Source organism: Aquarana catesbeiana, linkage group LG11 (assembly GCF_042186555.1).
Source record: "Aquarana catesbeiana isolate 2022-GZ linkage group LG11, ASM4218655v1, whole genome shotgun sequence".
In the NCBI taxonomy this organism is placed as follows: domain Eukaryota; kingdom Metazoa; phylum Chordata; class Amphibia; order Anura; family Ranidae; genus Aquarana; species Aquarana catesbeiana.
In genome coordinates, this window is record NC_133334.1 from 249,822,596 (window position 1) to 249,848,143 (window position 25,548).

The window sequence follows — 25,548 nt, forward strand, 5'->3', positions numbered from 1 at the left end:
TTAGAAGCTGCAGTAAGTTATATAGAGCCTTCCTAATTTCTGTAGCTGGTGTTGTGTATTTGTTAAGTTCTGTGTATTGCCATTTTTTTTTTTAAATGTTGTGTAATTTCTTCTTGAACCGCTTTAATACATGCCACTTTCACCCCCTTTCTGCCCAGGCCAATTTTCAGCTTTCAGCGCTGTCACAACTTGAATGGCAATTGCGCAGTCATGTAATGCTGTACCCATATGAAATTTTTATCATTTTTTTTTAGACAGCTAGAGCTTTCTTTTGGTGGTATTTAATCACCACTGGGCATTTTATTTTTTGCTTAAATAAAAAAAGACCTAAAATTTTGAAAAAAAAAAGTTTTCTTAGTTTCTGTCAGAAAAACTTGTATATAAGTAATTGTTCTCCTGCACTGATGTGCGCTGATGGGGCTGTACTGATGGGCACTGATGGGCACAGATGAGACAGCACTGAAGGGCACTGATGAGGTGGCACTAATATGCACCACTGAGGGGGCGCATGTGCAGCTTCTAGCATGGTGTACGCGTAGTGTGAGAGCTTTTGATCCCGCCTGCTCACTGTGACCTCCACACAGCTCCATCACTCTCAAAATCATCAGGGGTAAGCTGTCTCTTCCCTACTCCACGGGCACCCCATGGGAAAAATCAGCCAACAGCAACACTGCTATTCACCGTTGTTTAGGCCATGATCGGGGATAACCATGGAACGCAATCTCACCAGGCCACAATCCCCAGTCTCGATTTCCCCTACGGATCCCTTTACATCGATGGATCCCCTGCTGGGGGTGGAGGAGGCTAGTAAAACTACACCAGCCACTTCTACCATCTCTGGGTCTAACCCGCTTCCCTCCCCAGCTATATTAACCCTGCCATCCTGGATGAAAAGCTCCACACCCTCCTGCAACAAATTACCTGCAATATCGTGGTAGAGGTGGGCAAGATCTCCCAGGAATTACGGGAGGGAAAAAAATCACCCAAATAGGAGAACATACTGATGCCCTGAAAAATAAGTTTAATGACCTGGTAAACTATGTACAGGCACTTGAGGAGACAAATTCCACTTTAAAGCACTCTGTCTCCCAGCTTCAACTGCAGCAAGAAGATTTAGAGAACAGGGAGAGGCGCCAGAATCTGCGCTTTAAGGGTATTCCAGAAACAGTAGGTGATAACAATTTACGCCCTTATCGTCTGGGCTTTTTAACACACTTGCACCTACGGTCGTGAATATTGACTGGCTCATAGATCCCTGGGCACTAAACCTCCGGCTGGAGCAAGGCCCCGGGATGTCATAGTGCGATTCCACTATTATGACAGTAAAGAAGCCTTGACTTTGGCCGCGTGCAACAAGTCAGGTGCAAAGATACAGATTTTCAGCGCTCTCTCTCCCATTACCTTGGCCAAGCGTAGGAATCTTTGTCCAATCACAGCACACCTGCAACATCATCTGGTCCCGTACTACTGGGGATTCCGCTTTCGCCTTATCGTCTCCCGGGAAGGGGTTCAGCACAGCATTCAAGATCTCCAGGAAGGGGAGGCCTTCATCAAAAGCCTGAATCTCCCTACTTTGCCTGAGGAAGATCTGCCACTCCCACCTCCTTCAGGGTGACCTGGTCCTCCTACTCCCAGCCAGATTTGGACACCCTACATCTAAGGATCCAAGGAGACTCCAGGATTATAAAACACAAATGAGCCTGTACCCCATCTACTTCTTGCGAGTGTTCATGTTTACTGTGCCATTAAAAACCAACCTCAATACTGCACTTAGGTGGCGCTTCCTTTTGTTCTCTCCCTTTATTTTCCTGCATACAGAGTCAGCTATCTGAGGACAGCACCCGCCGTTATCACATTATTACCACTTTTATTCTTGGACTACCGCAATCATTTTTATGAACTCATGACCCCCCTCTCAATACATATCCAGTATTAGTGATTTTATCACTATTTTCATTTATTTATTAATCGATCTTATTTTGTATTGCCCTATATCTTGCGCTAACAGTTGTTGTTACTTTTGTCTTTTGGATTTGGACTCCCATCAAGGGGCAGTCGAAGAGGTCTTTTTCCACACCCAATCGTTCCCGCTCCTCCAAACAACCTCCTTGATGTAAATTGATGATCCTTTGCTCTCTTCTTCCCTCCTCTAGGTTACTTACCTAAGTGGTCTAGACTTTAGTTTTGGAATTACCCTCTTTTTCTGGGTAAATGATCCCAAACCCATGGGGTTTTGTTATTTTGAATGGTTACATATGGTTATATTTTTGCTAAAACCTATTGCTTTCATACACTCCAAATGGAGAACAGGCGGGTCCCTCCTCCTTGCTGGAGGATCTCACGTTTCCCTCCCTGTCCTATGGCTTCTGACTCAACCTCCTGAGTTGGGGATGTCTCTCAGGTCTTCAAACATAGTTTTTTCTTTTTTTAGGACCAGTTTTAGGCCCACACATTAACGCATTCACGTTCCAATGTTATCTCTGTAGGTTAAGAACTTGTTCTGTATTTGTGCTGCTGAGGTTCATAGGCTTTTATACTCATCCGGGTTAGTTTAATATTTCTCATTTATATATTATTGCTCCTATGCTTACGCTCTCTTCTACTGCTGACATCAATATGGCGTTACGTATAATGTCTTACAATGTGAAAGGTCTGAACTCTATACAAAAACATTGGATGGCTTTGAAAGAGTTCAGATCTCCAGGGGCATAGGTGATCATGCTCCAGGAAACACACTTCCGCGCTGGGGGTTCAATGAATCTAAATACTTCCCATCCTCCTACCTTGCCTCAGATTCAATGGGGAAGGCAGGAGTAGCAATCCTTATTAAAAAAATGCCCTATTAGGGTCAAAACCTCATACATTGACCCTCGTGGAAGGTTTATTATCCTGGTGTGTGATTGCATGTCCTCCTCCTTTACTCAGGTCAATGTGTATCCCCCTAACTCTAGGCAAATTGATTTTCTTAATGGAACTTTTGAGCCCATCCAAATCCACTCCCAATCCTTTGGAGGTGATTTCAACCTGGTTATGTCTCCCACTAAAGATAGACAGACCTCATTCCATGATACCCCTTCACGGAAGGTCTCCTCTCTAGCCACTTCCTTCTGCAAGTGTATTAGATCTCACCACCTGTTTGAATCATGGAGGATTAAACACCCCTCCACCAAGCAATTTACATTTTACTCCACGGCCCATAAAATGTATTCTAGATTAGATCGCTTCTTTAGTTCGGCCCCACTAGTTCCCCATATTGTAGAATCAGACATTTCTACCATCGCATGGTCTAACTATGCCCCTATCTTCCTGAATGTCCTTCTGTCTCCGTCCTCCCCCAAGACATGTCACTAGCGACTTAATGACCATCTTTTACAACTACAAGACACTCGCGCTAAATTATCTAAGAATCTAGAGACATTTTTTCAATTAAATCAGGGCTCTGTTCAAGATTCCTCTACGCTGTGGGAGGCACATAAAGCCTACTTCTGTAGCGTGTGTATTGCGGAACGCTCTCGCCTAAAGAAAGATAGGGCTACACTTACACAATCCTTACTGGTTGAGCTACAGGAGGCAGAGCATCGGCTTTTGTGTAAACCCACAGTACCTAGTCTACGTAAAGTCATGTCCCTTCGGGAACAACTGCAATCCCTAGCCCTAAGTAAGACAGCTAAATCTCTTATATGGGCCAAACGGAAATTCTCTGAATTTTCGAATAAGCCTCACAGGATGCTGGTAAATAAACTTTGCACTCGTCCTTTTCATTCCATTCCTGATTCTCTTCTTCGGGCAGATGGGTCCAGGACTCATTGTCCCCTTACTATAACCAAGACCTTAGGTATCTTTTATCACAAACTTTATAACTGTTTAACCCCCAAAAATCAGTTGCATTTTTCACAGGACAACTTTGACAGTTTTTTTAAGGATCTCTCGCTGCCAAAGTTGTCCTCTTCAGACTTAGCTACACTTAATGCATGCAGTCATATCTTTTGAAGAACTCTCAAATACAATTAAGGACCTCCCACTCCATAAGTCCCCTGGCCCTGACGGACTCCCTTACTTTTAAAATAAGACTTTTCTAAACGTCCTAGCCCCTCATATGCTGGACTTGTATGGTACTATCTTTCAAGGAAAATCCCCACATAAGCAGTTCATGCATTCATACATTTCTGGCATTCCTAAACCGGGTAAGGACCCTTCTCTCCCTGACAACTATAGGCCAATAGCCCTATTAAACTCGGACTATAAGATATTTACAAAAATTCTAGCATGTAGACTGACTCAGTTTATTCCCAAACTAGTTAAAAAAGACCAAGTGGGTTTCGTACCATCCAGGCATGCCGGTGACAACACGCGCCGCACTATAGACCTGATCGATCTCCTTAATAGATTCCCTTACCCAAGTATTATTTTAAGCCTGGATGCCCAAAAGGCGTTCGATAGGTGGACCTGGCCGTATATGTTCTCCACCTTAACGCAATATAGCATCAGGGGCCCTTTTTTAAAAGCACTAGAAGCATTATACTCACAGATCACAGCTCAGGTCCAAATGTCCTCCTTACTGTTGCCCCACTCCCCCATGACAAATGGCACTAAGCAGGGGTGTCCTCTCTCCCCACTGCTTTTTATTTTGTGCCTAGAGCCCCTGGCAGGGGCCATTCAACTAAATCCAGATATAAGTGGGGTGGTGATGCAACAGAGGGAGTACAAGCTATCTCTTTTTGCAAATGATGTTTTGTTGACTCTTATTAACCCCCTCATATCACTCCCTTCTTTACACCGCCTATAGACCTCCTTTAGTGACATTTCGGGGTATAAGGTTAACACGGCAAAGACCGAGGCTCTTCCATTGCATATACCATCAACACTTCTGACCCAACTTGAACAAACATATCCATACAGATGGTGCCCTAATTCTCTAGGTATACAACTGACTTCCTCTTACTCTACTCTATATTCTACTAATTACCCTCCCTTGATCCAAGACATTTCCAGACTCCTTCAGCAATGGGCGAACTACCCCCTTTCCCTTTTTATGTAGAATTAACGTTCTAAAAATGTCCATTCTGCCCAGATTGCTTTATTTCTTTGAGATATTGCTGGTTGCTGTACCAATGTCCCAACTTAAGGCCCTACAGAGAAGTTTTCTTAAATTTATTTGGAATGGGAGGACCCACCGTATTGTGAGGTCGCTAATCTTTTCATTAAAGACAAGGGGTGGTTTAGGAGCACCTGATATTGTTTTTTTTTTTTTTTTTAACAAAGAACGCGTTTATTGTTGTCAATCACACCGTACAGTTATCGTATGTGACATAGTCATGGAAGCGACAGACATTGTTTATCTTCAAGCATACATTTCTGTTATTACAGTTATACCGTTAGGAAGATGTAGGCAGATATACAATTGTGATCCTTTATCTTAGAGCATCCAGTTGAGCTATAGTACTTCATCAGGCTAGACATTTCCCGGGGTTGAATTCAGATATCACCAAGAGCAACCTCTACTCCCTATGTATAATATTTACCTATTGATCACATGGAGCATGTGTTTGCACTTTCTAGCCATTTACCCCACACTTTATAGTATTTTTTTGGGCATCCTCTGTGGTTGTATAGCACTTTTTTATATGGTAGGGATGTGTTCACATCCCTCAGCCAGTCCTGGACGGTGGGGGAGGTGGCTCTCAGCCAGTGTTTGGCGATTAGTTTCCTGGCGCTAAAAAGGGTTTCACTAAGAAGTGTAGCCGTGAGGCTGGCCATGGTGTCTGGAAGTAGGCCCAGGAGGCACGGTTTGGGGTCCAGCTGTATAGGTGAACCCATACGGTCATGAAGGAACTTCACAATTTGTGACCAGTAGTCTTGTATCACTGGGCATGACCAAATCAGATGAAAGAAAGAGCATGGGGTACCTAGGCAGCGTGGACAGCTTAGGTTTTGGTTTGGGGAGAATTTGGCTATTCTGGCAGGCGTGAGATAAGACCTATGGATGATGTATAGTTGGGTCAGGCGTTCAGATATCTTAGGTGAGGTTTTCCGTACGCTCTCTAGGATATCTTCCCAGTCATTAATGTCTATTTGGCCCAAGTCTGCTTCCCATTTGTATCTTGCTGTGTCTATTATTCTGGCGGTTTCTCTATTTCTTAGTGTGGTGTATAGGGTAGATATGAGTTTTTCTGGATTGGATCCTGTGATTACATCTACTACTGAGGTCATTTGGGAGTTAGGAAAGCCACTTGCGAACTGCGTCTGTAGTGCGTGTTTCAGTTGCAAGTAACTGAAGTGCATGTTAGGGGGGAGGTCAAATTCTTCGCTGAGTGTTTGAAAATGACGAACACCAAAAAGGGTGATAACCTGAAAAAGGAACACTATCCCCCTAGCTGCCCACCTGGTGGCTCCAGGCAAGGCCCTCAGTTCTCCCAGAAGGGGGTTGTGCCAGAGGGGTGTGTGTGAGTGAAAAAGATCGTCGCCCAGCATTTTAATCGCCTTTTCCCATATGTGGCGATGTTGGATTAACATTGAATGTTGGTCTGTTTTGGTCTGCTGCTTGTTCCTCTTTCTAAATAAAACTTGTAGTGGAGAGTACATGTCATTGTTTGGCCTTTTGCATACTAGTGCTTGGTATCTGGTTTCGTCAGTCTTATGAATGTGGTAAAAATGCGAGAGTTGTGCAGCTATATAGTAAGTGTATAGATCTGGTGTGGCGGCTCCTCCCGACGAGGAGGGGTTTTTAATCGTGTTCCAGGCCAATTTGTGTCTACTAGACCCCCATATGAAAGAGTTGATAATTTTGTCCATTTTTTTAAAGAGTGTTAGCGGGATTAGTACTGGGGAGTTCCAGAACATGTAAAGAAATTTTGGGAGGAGTATCATTTTAAATAGGTTGATTCTCCCCATTACTCCTAGGGGGAGTCTCGCCCATGATTGTGTGCGGGATTTCAGATAGGGGAATAGTGGTTCAATGTTGTTAGCTAGGTATTCAGAGGGGTCTTTCGTTATTGTTACGCCCAGATATTTAATGGAGGCGACTCTTTGTAACGGGAGGGACGCTGCAACTGATGATGGGGGCGAAAGGTCAAGGGGGAGAGTCTGTGATTTGGACCAATTCATGCTCAATCCCGAATGTTTCCCAAACTCGCCGATGATCTCAAGAACTTTTTGGAGGGAAGGGCCGGTGTCCTCTAGGTATAGCAGCATATCATCTGCGTATAAGCTTAGTTTTTCTGACACAGGGCCCTTGTTTAGCCCGCGTACATTGGGGTTTAACCTAAGGGAGATGGCAAGAGGTTCCACTGCAAGGGCGTATAGCAGGGGAGACAGCGGGCATCCTTGCCGGGTTCCCCGACCTAAAGGAAATGAGTCAGACATGTGCCCATTTACCACCACCCTGGCCGAGGGGGAGAAATATAGCAGTTTTACCCATTTTATGAAGTTGGGTCCAAACCCGAATCCCCCCGAGACATTCCCAAAGGTACCCCCATTCCACTGAATCGAAGGCTTTTGCGGCGTCCAACGCCACCACCGCCCTCTCTCCCGCGTTCTCATGCTCTGCCTCAATATTCATGTATAGGCGCCGTAAATTCATGGCCGTATTTTTGCCGGGCATGAATCCCGTCTGATCCGGGTGAATTAAGGAAAGAATGCTTTGGTTGAGGCGCATGGCCAGTATTTTGGCCAGGATTTTAATGTCTGCTTGCAGGAGCGAGATTGGGCGGTAGGATTCTATGTGGTGGGGGTCCTTGCCAGGTTTGGGGATCACTATAATGACTGCCTGGCGTAGGGATGCAGGAAGAGACCCAGACTCAAATACATGGTTGTACAGCGTCAACAGTTCGGGGATGAGTATTTCCGAGTAGGCCGCGTAAAAGTCAAGAGGTAAACCGTCCTCACCTGGTGCTTTAGCTGGCGCGAGGGATGCTATGGCGAGCGCCACTTCATCCGACGTTAGGGGAGCCTCCAAGTCAGTGAGTTGGGCTTCTGATAGTTGGGGGAAAGGGATGTCTTGGAGAAAGGCCTGTGTTTCTTGTGCGGTGGTCTGAACCTTGGACGAGTATAGATCAGCGAAGTATGCTTGAAAAGCTTTCGCAACCATTGGGGGGTCTGAGTATGTGGTGTTGTTGGGGCCCGAAAGTGTGACTACTATCGGTGGGTTTGTATCTTGGCGGGCAAGATATGCCAGTAATTTCCCCGCGCGTTCCCCTTGCTCAAATATCCGTTGTCGCACAAAGAAGAGTTTTTGCTTAGCTTTTTCAAACTGTAGCTGGTCTACGAGACGGGTCTGTATTCTGAGTGCAGATGCCTTTTCCTGTGTTGGGTCGTGTTGGAACTCCCTTGTAAGTAAATTTAGTTTGTCAGAGGCTTGAAGCATAAGGGCTTTGGAGGATTTTTTGAGTCTGTTTATGCGAGAGGATAAAACGATGCGTGCATGGAGTTTGAATGCTTCCCATATCATACCCTTTGAGGCAGTGTTCTTATTAGTCTTAAAGAAGTGCTGCCACTCCCCATGTATGTCCTCCTGATCTTTCAGTGTTGTTAGCCAAAAAGGGTGTAGGCGCCAGCTACGGGGTCCTGTATTAGGGGCTAGTTGTAATGTGGCCCAACATGGAGCGTGATCTGAAAGGGATCTCGTGTGGTACCCTGAGTCAGATAGCTTTGGAGTTAGATTGTTTGATATTAAAATGAGATCAATTCGAGACATGGTGGAGTGTGTCGCCGAAAAGCAGGAGTAGGCCTTGGTGTCTGGGTGTTTGTATCTCCATGTATCAGTTAACGAAAATTCTGCTAGCGTGCGTGCGAGTCTAGTGGTCTCAGGATGGGGAGTGTTTTGTTGTAATTGTAACCTATCCTTATAGGGTTCTAGAACCATATTGAAATCGCCTAGCCAAATACATTGGATATTGGGGTGTTGTGCCATGTATAGCAATCCCTCAGTAATTAAAGTGGATTTATATGGAGGAGGGATGTAAAATGCCATTATTAAATACTGCGTCCCATTTAGTGTGCAGTGCAAGAATATATATCTCCCCTGAGGGTCGGTACGCACTGAGATGACTGCAAATGGGGTTGTTTTGGCTATTAAGATCGATATTCCACGTGAGTACGGAGTGTAAGTGGCATGGAACGCCCAACCGATCCAGGGACGTTTAAGTGCATGTTGAAGTTGGCCCGTGACATGGGTTTCCACCAGGACTATAATGTCAGCTCTATATGATTTGAGATTATTGAATATTGCAGTACGTTTAATTTTATCCCGAATCCCCCGAATATTCCAGGAGAGGAATTTTATGTTGGCCATATCAGTTTAGTATAAATGATGATAGGATAGACGTGGATCATTTTATGGACTCCCATACCACCACACTCGGCTTGGACAAATGAAAGATACACAGTGATTTTGGGTTCTGCCACCTTTCCCATATGACAATGATTATGTACTAGTATATGAAGGCATGTAACAACAGCAAACCTGTTCCTAAACCGAACATTTCCCACAGCCCCCCTCCCTGCCCTCAGTCTCCCGAACTTGACTGGGGCATCCATCCCAAACTTAGTGCAGCTACATTGCATTATCAATCAAGCGTAAACTGCTGCACTTTTAAACATACCACTGCCGGCGAAAGCCTATTTGGCAGCACCGGCGGCGGATTAATCAAAAACCCTCTTTGGGTGTGAATAAGTTCTGGAGGTTAAATCAGCAATGGAGAACGTGAAAAACTCTGCAGTTCAAACCGAAGGTGTATTGCATAAGCCGGGGCCTATGCTCCTCTGTGGTATAGACTCTAATCATATTGGCATCAATAGGGTTGGAGTCCAAAGTGCTGTGGTAGCGGTGAGGGGGTGCGTCCGGCACCGGTGTTCGGGGGGTGCATTAGGGATCGGATAGTTCCTTGTATGTGGTGGTAACGTGTCCCTAAGATTAAGAGGGTCTCCCTGAGACCAAACCGTTAGACGCATCACGTGGATGGGGATGTGGGTTTGCAAGCACTCAGTACCTTGGAAAAAAATCGTGATGGTGGGTTCCAGGTCCTGGCAAGTTTGAGTAGAAGGAGGAGGGGAGCACATAGCATGAGTGCTGGGGACCATATACGTTGTGGGCACAAAACGTAGGCGTCTAGGCCCAAGTGGTAGGCCATGTTTAGCAGGGGAGGATCAAGGGTATTGGATTCAGGTAAAGAGTTAGCTTAGTGGGTTAAGAAAAAAAAAGGCACTTACAATGTTAGTAGGACTAGGTCGCAGTCAGGCTGGGCGGTTTCTCGCAGCGTCTTGTTGGTCTATCTATTCCGAAGCCAAGGCGGGATCCTCAAAGAAGTGCACCCTATCCTCGCCCGCCACGCGGAGACGGGCTGGGAAGAGCATTGCGTACTTGATATGGCGAACTCTTAGGCGGCGTTTGACTTCTGTGAACCGCGCTCGTTGTTTCTGCACCTCGGCAGAGAAATCTGGGAATGCCGAGATGAATCCCGCCTGGAAGGGGATGTTGCCTTTAATTCTTGCCAGTCGGAGCACCGCATCACGGTCTCTGAAATTTAGCAGCTTGGCTATAAACGTGCGGGGTGGTGCTCCTTCAGGCGGGCGACGTGCAGGCATGCGGTGAGCCCGTTCCACCACGAAAGTTGCAGAGAAGGCTTCCCTGCCATATGTTGTAATCAGAAGCTGCTCAAGGAAGGTGGCAGGATCTGTGCCCTCCGAGCCCTCAGGCAGCCCAATGAAGCGCAGGTTGGATCTGCGGGAGCGGTTCTCGAGGTCGTCGTGCTTCTGTGCGAGTTGCTGCATCTGCCGCTGCAGATCCTCATGGGAATGTTGTAGGGGGTACAGTGTGTCCTCCGCTCGCCCAATCCTGGTTTCAGCTTCGGTAACTCTCTCCCTTAATTTTGTCATGTCGTGCCTGATTAGGGATATGTCCACCTTCACCTCCTCTATTTTGGACGTCAGGGTGGATTGGCACAGCGAGATAGCTTCAAGTACCTGGGCTGTGCCGTCTGCTGCTGAGTCTGTGTGAGGGGCCTCGTGTGCTGCTTGCACGGCGCCATCTTGCTGCTCTGTGCCTCGCTCCGTCCTCCGGTATTTGTCTAAGGACGAGGTGGCAGCTGCGCCTTTTTTAGGGGGGGACATGATCCGGCTTGTCAGTGCTGCTGGTACCCACACTTTGGGCAGAAATCTAGCCCGTATTTGATGCAGGATGGGGGAATAAGGATTACCACTAGCGGAGCTCCGGTCGATCACGTCCTCTCACATCGCCGTCCAGGCCACGCCCCCAGAGCACCTGATATTGTTAAATATTATGCCTCTCACCTACAAGCTGCTCTCTCTTGGTCTAGTCTGATGGCTCCCAATTGCTGGTCAGAGATTGAGAAAGGGGTTCTGTACCCGGTTCACCTGGGATCCCTATTTTGGTCTCAATCTTTGCATAATGATCCTATGTTGAAGCGTAGGTGCCTTGCTCCAATGGTCTTTACCCTTTCAATATGGCTTAAATGCTTTCTAAGGTGCTCTTTCTCCTCATCATGGGCTGGGGGGGAGGGGCGGCAATTTTGGACCAGCCGCCACTGCCCATAGACACATAATTCATAATTCTAAACCTTGTGGACAGCCTTCCCAGAAGAGTTGAAGCTGGTATAGCTGCAAAGGGTGGGCCATCTCAATATTGAACCCTACAGACTAAGACTGGAATGCCATTAAAGTTCATGTGCGTGTAAAGGCAGGCATCCCAATACTATTCGTAATATAGTTTATGTCAGTCGTTCTCAACCTCAGTCCTCAAGTACCCCCAACAGGCCATGTTTGCAGGTTTTCCTTTATCTTGCAAAGGTGCTTTAAATCAGTCAATGCCTTGGTATTTTGGACAGAAATTCCCAAAACATGGCCTGTTGGGGGTACTTGAGGACTGAGGTTGAGAACCACTGGTGTATGTTTCCCAGCAAACATACAGTTTACAGGGGTAAGTAGTGGGGAAAAAAAAGAAAAAAAAAAAGTTGGGTCAATTGACAACAAAATCCTATCATTCTGCTTCTGAAATGTGCAGAAAATAGGGGTCAGATCATTCAACCACTTTCGTTTAAACAAGACCTAACACAGAAATAAACATTTAAAGCTATTTTCCTAATGTCATCTAAATTTTATCAAGCTGTAATAGTTTTGCATCCAACATTTATTTTCATCAAATGCAGATCTTGATTACTTCAGTTGATGTGACTTCTGACACGTATTCCGCATTCACTTCCAAAAAAACGGTTCCCTTGTTAAATAAGTCTGTCACACATCATCTACCCAAATTCAATATTTACGTGATGATCTTTTGAAATTGTTCCCTTTTTTTTTTTGTTGTCTATTATTAAATATTCTACCAGAAGCTAAAATAATGGAAGTGATGATCTTAAAATGTCAACAGATAAACCACAGAAGATCCAGAGCAACAGGGCTCTTTATCTCCAAGTTGACAAAATTACATTTACAAACAAAAGAAAGTTTTCATTTTAAACACCGCGGCATGAGTGTGAAGCCTGAGAAGAAGAGACATAACCATTTAGATTTAAAATATTAGCTAATAAACAAGTTTAACAAATCTTTGTAACACTTCCCACTGTTCTGGGAGCTTAAATGAATAATAAATGGAGTTAGCATAAATTAGTTCTGCCTCGACATGTTGTGAAAATGAATCTTATTATTGTCTTATTGTGTGTTGTTTCGGAAAGGAAGGCAGACAGACATGATTGATTTTTTATTTATATCAACAATATTTCTTTTTGTTTTTTTATGGAGCATGCCAGTGAGCTTAGGTGGGCATTTTGACACTTCCCTTGAAGGTAGAAAAGAGATTAGCATTGTAAATGTATTCAATTTTAAAGTTAAGGTTGATTGTTTTATTTTATTTTATTTTTTTATTTATATTTGTAATACATATTTTCAAAGATTTTAAAAAAGAAACATAAAGCAAATGTAGGACTTTTAAGGTGCTTAGGCTTCAACCTTAGAAATGAAAAAAAAAATAGCCTTTCTTAAAAAACATAGGAATTTTAATGTATAAAACATCTAAAAATCCACAACTTTACACAGTCTTCAGTCATAGTTCAGTCCTGTCATCAGACACCTTTAGCATTCCACCCACTTTCTGGTTACAATGACAGATATCTTTGTTTAACCACTTCAGCCCCAGAAGCTTTTACTCCCTTAATGACCAACACATCCAATAAAAACATGTAAAAAATCTAATTTCTTCGTCAGCTTAGGCCAATATGTATTCTGCTACATATTTTTGATTTAAAAAAATCCCAATGAGCGTATATTGATTGGTTTGCGCAAAAGTGATCACGTCTAGAAACTATGGGAATTTTTTGGGCATTTTTATTTATTATTTTTTTTACTAGTAATGGCGATTTTTACGATCGATTTTTAACAATCGCGGGTGGCCGGTGGACATCAGGTGACCCGCTGATTGGCTCCCCCTTTGTCCAATCAGTGCGCGCCGCCAGCGGTATGTGGGCGCCTCCAGTGTCTATTGAACAAAATGATGTTCAGGTATGTCGTTTCGCGGGCTAGAGCTGATTTGCCGCAGTACATCTGCGGTAGGCGGTCGGAAACTGGTTAACATGTGGCAAAGCTGTACTTTAATTTTTTTTTTTCTAGTAAGGTGACCCATGATCGCTCGTGACAGAGCGAGAATTGGGATCTGTGTGTGTAAACAAATATCTTGGACATATCAGACACCTCAGACAGCACTTTTAGATCTTGGATGAAATAACTACTTCTTCCTATTTCCATATCATAAATATGAACATTTAGAGGGGAAAAAAATGGCGTGTTTAAAGCTGTACAAACAAATGTCAACCGCCTCACCCTATAACTAGCCTTGGTTCTTGGAAGGAAAGCAATGGGAAACCTAAACAACATTAAAAAAAGCAGAGACATCACCCTACCGACAAAGTGCCATATAGTCAAAGCTATGGTATTCCCAGTAGTAACTTATAGTTGTGAAAGTTGGACCATAAGAAAGACTGAAAGCCGGAGAATTTATGCTTTTGAACTATGGTGTTGGAGAAAACTCTCTTTAAGGAAATCAACCCTGAATATTTACTGGAAGGACAGATCCTGAAGCTGAAACTCAAATACTTTGGCCCCCTAATGCGAAGAGAAAACTCATTGGAAAAGACCCTGATGCTGGTAAACATGGAAGGAAAAAGGAGACAAGGACAACAGAAAACAAGATGTATACCTGTAGATAGCATCATCGAAACAATGAACATGAAGTTAAGCAAGCTTCGGGAGGCAGTGGAAGACAGAAAAGCCTGGCATGCTATGGTCCATGAGGTCATGAAGAGCCGAACATGACTAAATGACTGAACAACAACAAGGGCAGGAGACCTAATCTTTCTCTGCTGCATTTATTTAACACTTACAGGTCTTGCCCCCTTTCCCAGCCCATGAGTGGACCATGAAAGGAGAAGCAATAGACTGATGAGCTCATCTCTCCGTCCCTCCGATCTCTCCCTTCATCAGCATAATACATGTTAGCACATGAGCACTACAGAACAACTGATTGGCTCCTTGTGATAATTCTCCCTCTGATTGAGCTGCGTATGGGGTTACAATTATATCTGTCAGATACCTGCTTTGGATAGACAAGACTTCTTGTGGCCACTCAGCTATGATATTCTGGCATATAAGTCTTGGAGGCACCCAAGTACCAGGACGCATCCATCAACCTGGCTGCCAAAGACAAAGGACACTGTAGAGAGGTTTTTGTAGCTGAGCTTGTCTGGGGTTGTAGCATATATTGCAAGCTCCAATTATACTGTGTGGCTTGCCCATGGTATGTGCATGATTAAGGCCCTCCTTATAGAGAACTATAGCTTCCTCATTCAAATATAGCAAAACCTGCCTGCCCTATTAAAAAGGACTGTATCAGGTGAGAAGATTTTGTTTCCTGACCATTTCCAAGCAAAGGTAAGGTTGCAGGTAAGCAAGTGGGGAACAACCAGCAGGTCGCCGTGTTAAAAATGGGCCTTTTTTGAATGTCATTACTATTTAACACACCTAATTTCCTTTCCACCCTCTTTCCTAACCTATCTTTAACCTATTATGTGTTTTTTTGAAGCTTGATTTCTTTGCCAGGTGATACATGCAAAATGTATGTTCAGTTAATGTACATATTAGCACAGTATACATTGCAATGGTTGCCTGGCCCCCATTTGCAGTGTAGACCCTCCACTAAGTGGTCTGTTACGTTGTCTTTCAAGTGTCATCACCATGGTGCTTGGTTACATAGTGTGCCCTACTCACCCCTGACAAAGTCACGTGGTATAGTGACATAACTCGTAGGGAGGAAGAGCCAGTTACGTCACACCGCAACCGGAAGCTGACAGACGCCATTTTGTTGGAGGTACAAAGCTACACAAAGGCTGCATCCATTGGAATGTATACACACAATAAAATTTTTTATACATTGTGAATGCATCCTTATATATGTTTTTAAATAAAGCTAAAATAACAGTAAGCACAATGAGAATCATTCTATTTTGGATCCTATACAGGCAAAAAGCTAAGAGGAACCAGGATGGCAATGGATTAACATTGAAGAATCCTATGTACCAATAATGAGAGATCCATATAAACATGGAAGTATACATACAAAACAACATAATAACGATATGCAAAAGGGTAAAAGAGTTTGACCTGATATATATTAGGTCCATCTTGTGAGGTGAGAGCGGTATTATACTGGTGGAGGGATAAGTACACTACAAATACAAGCAAGCCCATATTACCCACTGGTGGAGAAAATTTTTATATATGCACAAACTTTATACATGCGCAATGTTCATTTTTATTATTTTTTACTGCTAGAATATAGCATACTAATGAAAATGGACACAGGACACTGATATAAAAATAATATATATTTTTTGAATTAACTGTTTATAATTTTAATTATATTATGTTATGTTGATTTGATACACATTAATTATGAATTGCACAAGCTTTATTTATGGCACAGAAAGCACTTTATTGAGCATTTGAAAATTGTTGACATTCTACACTAATTGCACTTTACTGTCTTTACATTTTGACGATTATAGTAAATAATTTATTGCGCAGGCACAGTTTTTTTATTCTTATGTCATTTATTTTTTTAGATTCTATTTTAAGACTGGTGCACTAGCTGGTAGAGAGTTTAGCCAAGAATACCAAACATAATGACATTTCTTGGAGCATTCTCTGTTTTCACAAGTAGAATTAAAGTGGTTGTAAAGGCAGAAGGTTTTTTTTCTGAATGCATTCTATACATTAAGATAAAAAGCCTTCTGTGTGCAGCAGCCCCCTCACCCCCCCTAATACTTACCTGAGGTCCATCAGCATCTCGGGATGTTGTAGGAATGTCTTGGCTGCCTGGGACTCCCCTCCTTATTGGCCGAGACAGCAGCGTGGCACTATTGGCTCCCGCAGATGTCAATCAAAGTCAGTAAGCCGATGAGGAAAGAAAGGGCCGGGGCGGGCCGCAGCTCCATGTCTGAATGGACACACGGAGCTGTGGCTCGGATCAGATGCCCCCATAGCAGGTTGCTTGCTGTTGGGTCACTCAGCAGGAGGGAGTGGCCAGGAGAGCCAACAGGGGACCCCAGAAGAGGAGGATCCAGGCTGCTCTGTGCAAATTCACTGCACAGAGCAGGTAAGTATAACATGTTTGTTATTTTTAGCTAAAAAAAATTGACTTTACAATCACTTTAAAGAGGAACTTAACTCCTCTTTCCTAAATTTATTTTCAGTCCCCTTTTACCTTGTCCACTGGGTTGTCCTCTAAAATATACTTATATACCTAGGGGAACCATGCCAGGTCCTGTGCTGCCATCTTCCTTTGTGACATAATTCAGAACAAGCCATTCTCGCAGCTAGCCCCCTGATGGCATGCCAATGAGCGTGTACAATGTGTAATAATTGGCCCCAAAGCCTCCTGCGAGGTGAGAAAACAAAAAAGTTGGGGCAAGCTTAAAAAAGAGAATTTCCCCCCAAAAATAAAAAATCTTCCTATGAATATAAAAGGAGGGAGGGAGGGAGGATGATATTATATAAAGTTAAAGAAGAGGGTAAAGACCAACTTTATTTTGTGGGTGGGTTGAGTTTGCTAAGGATTTCTGGTAAGTAGGGTTGCACCTATACCAATACTGCTATCAGCATCAGTGCAAATGCTAAGCATTTACACGGGTATCGGTACTTGTGCATATCCTCCAATACCAGAAACCGATACCTTTTGGCTCTGTTCTTTCAGCTGTCAGCAGGATTTTCCTACTAACAGCTTAAATGTAAAGAAAAGAATGCCGATAATTATTGGTTGTTAAGAAGTGGGGCCGCCGCATCCTTAACAACTAATGACATTTCAGCTGTCCTTGGGATTCCTATCCCTGCCTCCTCCCCTCCCACCAGCTGTCACCCTCCTGTCCTGGCCCGGCTCTGCAAACTTAGTGAGGGGGCCGGAGGTAGAGCTGGCGGGGACTCCAAAGTTTTGTGTACCAACGATCTAATCCCCCGCTGTGCAGCTATTTTAAAAAAAAACTTCTCTGGGTCCCCTATGTTCAGTGGGTGCCGGGGGGCAGACAGCGGACTATTTAACCACTTTCAGATTAGGCAGATTAATTTGCAGCATCTCTCAACACAATTACATTGAAGGCCGGCCTCTTCTATATCAGTACCCTGGGAGCGCTGCTGCGGATTAATCCGCCTAAACCGGGAAGTGGTTAAATAGTCCACTTTCTGTCCCCCAGCACCCACTGAACACAGGGGACCCAGAGAAGTTTAAAAAAAAAATAGCTGCTCAGCGGAGGATAAGCTCATTGGTGCACACAATTTTGGAGTCCCTGCCTGCTCTACCTCTGGCCCCCCACTGAGTCCCCCCTAGCCTCAGTTGCCCAGGAGGAAGGGGCAGAACCAGATATATCAGCAATGCTCAGATGATCCACCTGCATTTGAAGCTGCATCCCAAGCACTCCAGGCCTCAACCCCAATCCCACCTCACCCCACCCTCAACTACCCTGCCCTCACTTACCCCCTACTCCCCCCACCCTCACTTCCCCCCCTACTCCCCCCCACCCTGCCTTCACTCCAGCCTCACCCAGCTTTCTAACCCCCCCCCCACACACACCTCCCAAAACACCACTCTACCTACTCTTTCTAGGTGATAGGTATCAGTAATTGGTATTGGCGAGTACTTAAAAAAGTATCGGTGCTTGGTGTTAAAAAAATGGTATTGGTGCATCCCTACTGGTATGTAAATGTTGGTGATTAAAACTTATTCCAATGAAGAACTATGGGTTTATGTATATAGAAAAATAGTAAACCTTACCAAGGTATTTGTTATAGCCAATGTCTCTACCAATCCTAAAACACATGTAGTTATTGGTAAGGTTCAAGCTGTATTGTGGTTATGAAGTCTATGACTTTGAGCAGTTCCAGGATATAAGTCAAAACACAACACTGGAGCCATATACAGTGATTTGCAAAAGTATTCACCCCCCTTGGCATTTTTCGTGTTTTGTTGCCTCACAACCTGGAATTAACATGGATTGTTTGAGGATTTGCATTATTTAATTTACAGAACATGCCCACAACTTTGAAGATGATTTTATGTTTATTGTGAAGCAAACAACAAAATAACAGAAAAAGTCAATGTGCATAACTATTCACCCCCGTAAAGTAAATACTTTGTAGAGCCACCTTTTGTGGCTATCACAGCTCCAAGTCACTTTGGATAAGTCTCTATGAGCTTGCCAGATCTTACCACTGGGATTTTTGTCCATTCCTCCTTGCAAAACTGCTCCAGCTCCTTCAAGTTGGATGGTTTGCGCTTGTGAACAGCAATCTTTAAGTCTGACCACAGATTTTCTATTGGATTGAGGTCTGGGCTTTGATTAGGCCATTCCAACACATTTACATGTGTCCCCTTAAACCACTCAAGTGTTGCTTTAGCAGTGTGTTTGAGGTCATTGTCCTGCTGGAAGGTGAACCTCCATCCTAGCCTCAAATCACACACAGAGTGGTACAGGTTTTGCTCAAGAATAACCCTGTATTTAGCACCATCCATCTTTCCCTCAACTCTGACTAGTTTCCCAGTCCCGAAAGCTAGAAAAACATCCCCACATCATGATGCTTCCACCACCATGTTTCACTGTGGGGATGGTGTTCTTTGGGTGATGTGATGTGTTGGGTTTGTGCCAGACATAGCATTTTCTTTGATGGCCAAAAAGTTCAATTTTAGTCTCATCAGACCAGAGCACCTTCCTCCATACATGTTGGGAGTCTCCCACATGCCTTTTCGCCAACTCAAAACGTGCCATTTTGTTTTTGGCTTTCTTCTGGCCAATCTGCCATAAAGCCCAACTCAGTGGAGCGTACGGCTTATTGTCGTCCTATGTACAGATACTCCAGTTTCTGCTGTGGAACTCTGCAGCTCCTCCAGGGCTACCTTAGGTCTCTATGCTGCTTCTCTGATTAATGCCCTCCTTGCCCGGTCCGTGAGTTTTGGTGTGCGGTCGTTTCTTGGCGGGTTTACTGTTGTGGCATGTTCTTTCCATTTGGTTATAATAGATTTGATGGTGCTCCTAGGGATCATGAAAGATTTGGATATTTTTTTATAACCTAACCCTGACTTGTACTTCTCAACAACATTGTCCCTTACTTGTTTGGAGAGTTCCTTAGTCTTCATGGCAGTGTTATGTTAGTGGTGACTCTTGCTTAGGTGTTGCAGCATCTGGGGCCTTTCAAAAAGGTGTGTATATGTAATGACAGATCATGTGACACTTAGATTGAACACAGGTGGACATCATTTCACTAATTATGTGACTTCTGAAGGTAAGCGGTTCCACCAGAGCTTTTTATGCGCTTCATAACAAAGGGGGTGAATATATACGCACATGCTAATTAACAGTTTTTTATTTCTGAAAAATAGTTTTATGTATATATTTTTCTAATTTTACTTCACCAACTTAGACTATTGTGTTCTGATTCATCACATATCATTCAGATTACTTTTGCAAGGTACTGTAGATATACAAAGTATGATTTACATTATGTGAGCAGGAAACATATTGAAAGATTAAAAGTCTAATTATCTAAAAGTTTTATGGGTAATTTACATATAAACCACCAGCCCTATGGCTAATCACTATTGATAATGCTGAAATTATGCACCTTAATTAGGTTCATTATCAAAAGTAACCCTGATTACTGTCTGTTTCCCAGCTGTCCATTGGGTGTTCATTTGTTTTGTTATAAACATCTCAAACTGTAGAACATTTTCAAGATGCTGTTGACCTTTCTTCTCAATGTACTCAACAGCAGTCTGATTATCAAGAAGATGTTTATTCGTTGGTTATATTACCCAGAGGGCAGACTATGAATAATTTTCTCACCTGAATACCTGTCGCTGCAGTAAACTAATCATTACCTTTACTCATATTTGCTTATTTTATGTCTTAATGGGAGATGGAGAATGACAGACTTCAAGTGTAAGTGCACAATTTTGAGGAGTAATAAAATAATGATTAACAGGATCTGCAATGTTATTCAGGGTTATTGGCAACAAACAATTTTCTGTAAGATGATATGGGAGCGCCAATTGACCTAGACTCCAAATGATGCCTATTAAGTATATTCTTGTGCCCTTCTATAGATAAAAAATAAGCACATTTTCCATTGCAATATTCACCTGAATATGACCTTAAATCCCAACTCCAGGCTCCCTGCCCCTGCCCCCCATGCTCCCCCCAATCACATGACATATTCTTTCTCTTCTGATCTTCTCTTTCAGTTTTCAATGATACAGAAATGTGTGGTCTGCATCACTGTCTGTGAAGGAAGGGGCTGTGGTAATGCTCCTTTAGTTGAGGAGGTTAATTGTCACGTACCTGATTGGAGACTGAAATGATGAGATAGGCCTCTCTTGTATACCCAGCCCAGGTCCCACTGAAGAAGGAACAGAGGGGAATGGGGGAACGGAAGGAACATGAGTGCTGGCAGGTGTTGATAGAAGTGCTTGCAGTTGCGGTTCCAGGTAGGCTGGCAGAACATCAGGTCAGGAACAGTAACTGTGCATGAAGATCCAGCTAAAATTAAAGGGGCAGGTTCCAGATGCGAGGTTTATCAGAGCTCCCAGCAGACTTGAAGAACTCACTATGGTGAGCAGAGCTGATGCAGATGACAGCCAGGTAGGCACTTTAACCACTTAAAGACCAGGCCTCTTTTTCAGACTCAGTGTTTACAAGTTAATATGTGGGGGGAAGTTGGGACTTTAAATGAGGTACAATTAAGTGCCTCCATCCCGGTATTTGGTACAATTCAAAAGGGGAGTTGGGACTTTAAAATGAAGCATTTGGGTAGTGGAGGAAAAGTAAACCATATTTGAAGTGCAATATAAAATGTTTATTGTACAAGTAACAGACAATAAAAGGAGTATTCATTTCATATACAGTAACACATTCATTGTATATAGGTATAGAAGATGTATAAATAACATAGGCATAATATAGATTATGTATACATAGCAGCACCTTATCTAATGTAAATGAAGATAAAAAATAATGATAGGACATAATAATGTTAGCAACAATATGCATGATAACGACACATGCGCCCACATAGTAAATATGCGTTGATAGAGCAGAAAAAATATATTAATATTACGATGGATAAGGGAAGAACAGATGGTACAAATAACTGTGATTCCATATAAGGTAGCTGGGGCATCAAAAAACACAGGGCTCGACGTGTTTCGTGGGCATCCCCACTCATCAGGAGCCGATGCAAATAAATTTCCTATGAGATGTATATAAAAAAATATATAATGAACCACATCGTTCATATAAAAAAAAAAAAATAAAAATAATAATAAATGAATGAGCATCAGGTATATATCGTTGTTTATGCCAAGCGCACTCACCCACTCAGGCAGCAAGTGCAAAAGGTGGGCGCACAGTCGGCCACGGATGCAAACTCTCCACGGGAGCCGAGGCGGCATACATGGTAATGCAACATCGGGCAGGATAAAGAAGAAAAAGTATGAGGCAAAGTGTGTTCACAGAAGGGAGTGTGTAATCATGGGAACAACAAACCTGGGAACAAAATAGTAGTATTCTGTTAGATATATATATATATATATAAGATATGTAGTAAGTGTTTTGATACATTGAATATTGAATAATGAGCCCAGTGAGTTCCAAAGTTCGTGATAAAATAAATATGTAAGAAATATGCCAAAAGATAGGCGACATGGGAGTGAATATGGGGATGTCCCAAAGTGAAAGTGTGATAGTACCCAGTGCATAAAGAGTGGCAAGTGTATGATACTAAGAGATAATGAAAAGGACAAGTTCACCAAATGAATAAGTGCATAAACCAAGAAAAAAGAAGAAAGATGCCGTGCGTGAAAAGAGGAGAGAAGGAAGGGGGAAAGAAGGGGAATGACCTACCCGTATGTGGCATAAAGCAGCACTGACAGCCGAACACCAAGGTAGGGCTGGTGTGCAGAGACCCCAGAGAGTGACCGGTCGTATGAGCAGCCAGCTCTAAATGGGGAAATATGTATGCCGCCAACGCCACGTGGGTGACGTAAAGGAGAAGCTGCCGCACCTGAACCGAGTAATCACTCAGCTGTCGGCGCGAGCAGGCTCCTCCCTGGAGACACCGAGTGTGGAGAACACTGAACGTCAGCGCAGTGACGCCAAAGGTGACGTCATGCGCATGGCGTCAGGTACGTGGCGCTGATGCGTGAAGGAGTGTCCGCCCGATCCCCCGATCACGTGATAGATGGGGAGAAGGGGAGGACCTACTGGCGCATCGTGGCTCCCACGGAGAAGGAAGCCCATAGCCGCCCAAGCGCCCAATCAATGCACATAAAGCATGATTGCTTGCCAGGTGGAGAGTGTGTCTGAGACATCTGTTGGAGAAAAAAGCCCAATAACGGCCTGAAATCAATAACCGAAATGTTGCCAATCAAAAAGTTGAAAAATTAAATTAATAAAATAAATAGTATTACATGTCCATAGCTACAAGATGTATGTGTGTATGTAAAAAGGATAGTATCCTATACATGGTAATGCCCTAAAAGTAGGGGCAGTCCTCACACAGGGAAGGCAGGGGAACACTGCCGATCCCATATAACCAAATGCAGACTTGAAGAACTCACTATGGTGAGCAGAGCTGATGCAGATGACAGCCAGGTAGGCACTTTAACCACTTAAAGACCAGGCCTTTTTTTCAGACTCAGTGTTTACAAGTTAAAAACAAGTTTTTTTGCTAGAAAATTACTTAGAACCCCCAAACATTATACATTTTTTTCTAACACCATAGAGAATAAAATGGAGGTCATTGCAATACTTTTTGTCACACCATATTTGCGCAGCGGTCTTACAAGGGCACTTTTTTTGGAAAAAAATCACTTTTTTGAATAAAAAAAATAAGACAACAGTAAAGTTAGCCCATTTTTCTTATATTGTGAAAGATAATGTTACGCCAAGTAAATTGGTACCCAACATTTCATGCTTCAAAATTGCTCCCACTCGTGGAATGGCGTCAAACTTTTACCCTTAAAAATCTTCATAGGCGACGTTTAAAAAATTCTACAGGTTGCATGTTTTGAGTTACAGAGAAGGTCCAGGGCTATAATTATTGCTCTCTCGACCCTTCGGGTTTGGTATGGATTTTAAGGGGAGCCCCGCAACAAAATAAAAAAAAATGGTGTGGGGGTCCCCCTAAAAATCCATACCAGACTCTTATCTGAGCACACAACCTGGCAGGCCACAGGAAAAGAGGGGGGATGAGAGAGCGCCCCCCCTCCTGAACCGTACCAGGCCACATGCCCTCAACATGGGGAGGATGTCCCAATGTTGATGGGGACAAGGGCCTCATACCCACAACCCTTGATCGGGGGACTGCGGGCGGAGGGCTTATCGGAATCTGGAAGCCCCATTTAACAAGGGGACCCCCAGATCCTGGTACCCCCCTGTGTGAAATGGTAATGGGGTACAAATGTACCCCTACCACTTCACAAAAAAGTGTCAAAAATGTTAAAAAAGACAAGAGACGGTTTTTGACAATTCCTTTATTAATGGCTTCTTCTTTCCCTGCTTCTTCTTCCATCTTCTTCTGGTCTTCATTCGGTTTTCTTCCTCCATCTTGTTCTTCTCCCGCTTCCTCCTCTTCTTCCTCCGATCCTCTGCTTCTTCCTTCGATTTTCTCATCCGCATCTTCCTCTGGCTTCTTCTTCCCTTCTTCTTCTTCTATTCATGGGAGGTTCCCACTGTGTGATGCTTCTGTTCTTCTGACACTTCTTTTCCTGCGGCCTGCCAGGTTGCGTGCTCGGATAAGGGTCTGGTATGGATTTTTAGGGGGACCCCCACGCCATTTTTACATTTTGGCGTGGGGTTCCCCTTAATATCCATACCAGACCTGAAGGGCCCGGTATGGAATTTGGGGGGACCCCCACGCATTTTTCTTTTTTAAATTTGGTTCGGGGTTCCCCTTAATATTCATACCAGACCCAAAGGGCCTGGTAATGCATTGTGGAGGAATCCCAAGCGTTTTTTTTCAATGACTTTTATGAGTATTGCAGAGACCCGACAATTCATTATAGCTGCCGGCGCTACCGCTATTACTTTTAAATTGCTTTTTTTTCCTTTAGAAATGTCATTTTGCTCTCGGACTGTTGTAAACACGGGAAACATGTGCCCCTTTACAGGTACGAAATTTAAAAGAATATTTCACTTTTATTGTTTCACTTTAAGCATTATTAAAATCACTGCTCCCGAAAAAACGGCCGTTTTTAAAACTTTTTTTTTCATTGATGCATGTCCCCTGGGGCAGGACCCAGGTCCACAAACACTTTTTATGACAATAGCTTGTATATTAACCATTAAAATTAGCACTTTTGATTTCTCCCATAGACTTTTAAAGGGTGTTCCGTGGCTTTCTAATTTGCCGCAAACACCCCAAATTGTTCACTATTCGGCAAATGGGTGAACAGCCAATGTTTGAGTCAAACTCATGTTCGACCCAAACAGACAGCCCATCCCTAGTTGTCATTCCTTATTCACAGGTGCTTCTAGAGACTGAATTTCAAGATAACTAACTTGTACAGAATATAGCTTTCCTATGCATTGATTGAGATTTAGATGCAACCTGCCATTTAGACAATAGGGCTAGCTAGCTCTCTATGGGCACTAGATATCGAACTTGAGTGGCCAACACCATTTACTAATCCATGCTCTGTCTCAGAATGAAAAATACAAGGTCACATTTGGCATGCTCCTTCCCACTTCCTAAAATTACCTATTGCTCCTTTAATGTGATGGTTGGCCTTATTGACAAATTAGCCAAGTGGAATGGGGCCCAGCTCAAATCCTTTAGAAAAATTCAAGATTTTAATATCAGATGTCTGTAACCTTAACTGATTGTTTTGTATGTGCAGTTTTCACTAAAGGTATCCTCTGCTTATGCATGTGACCAGGTTTGGACAGGTCATTTTTAAAAGAACCATGGTAGCCATTTTGCCATTTGCCTAAGCAATAACTAAAA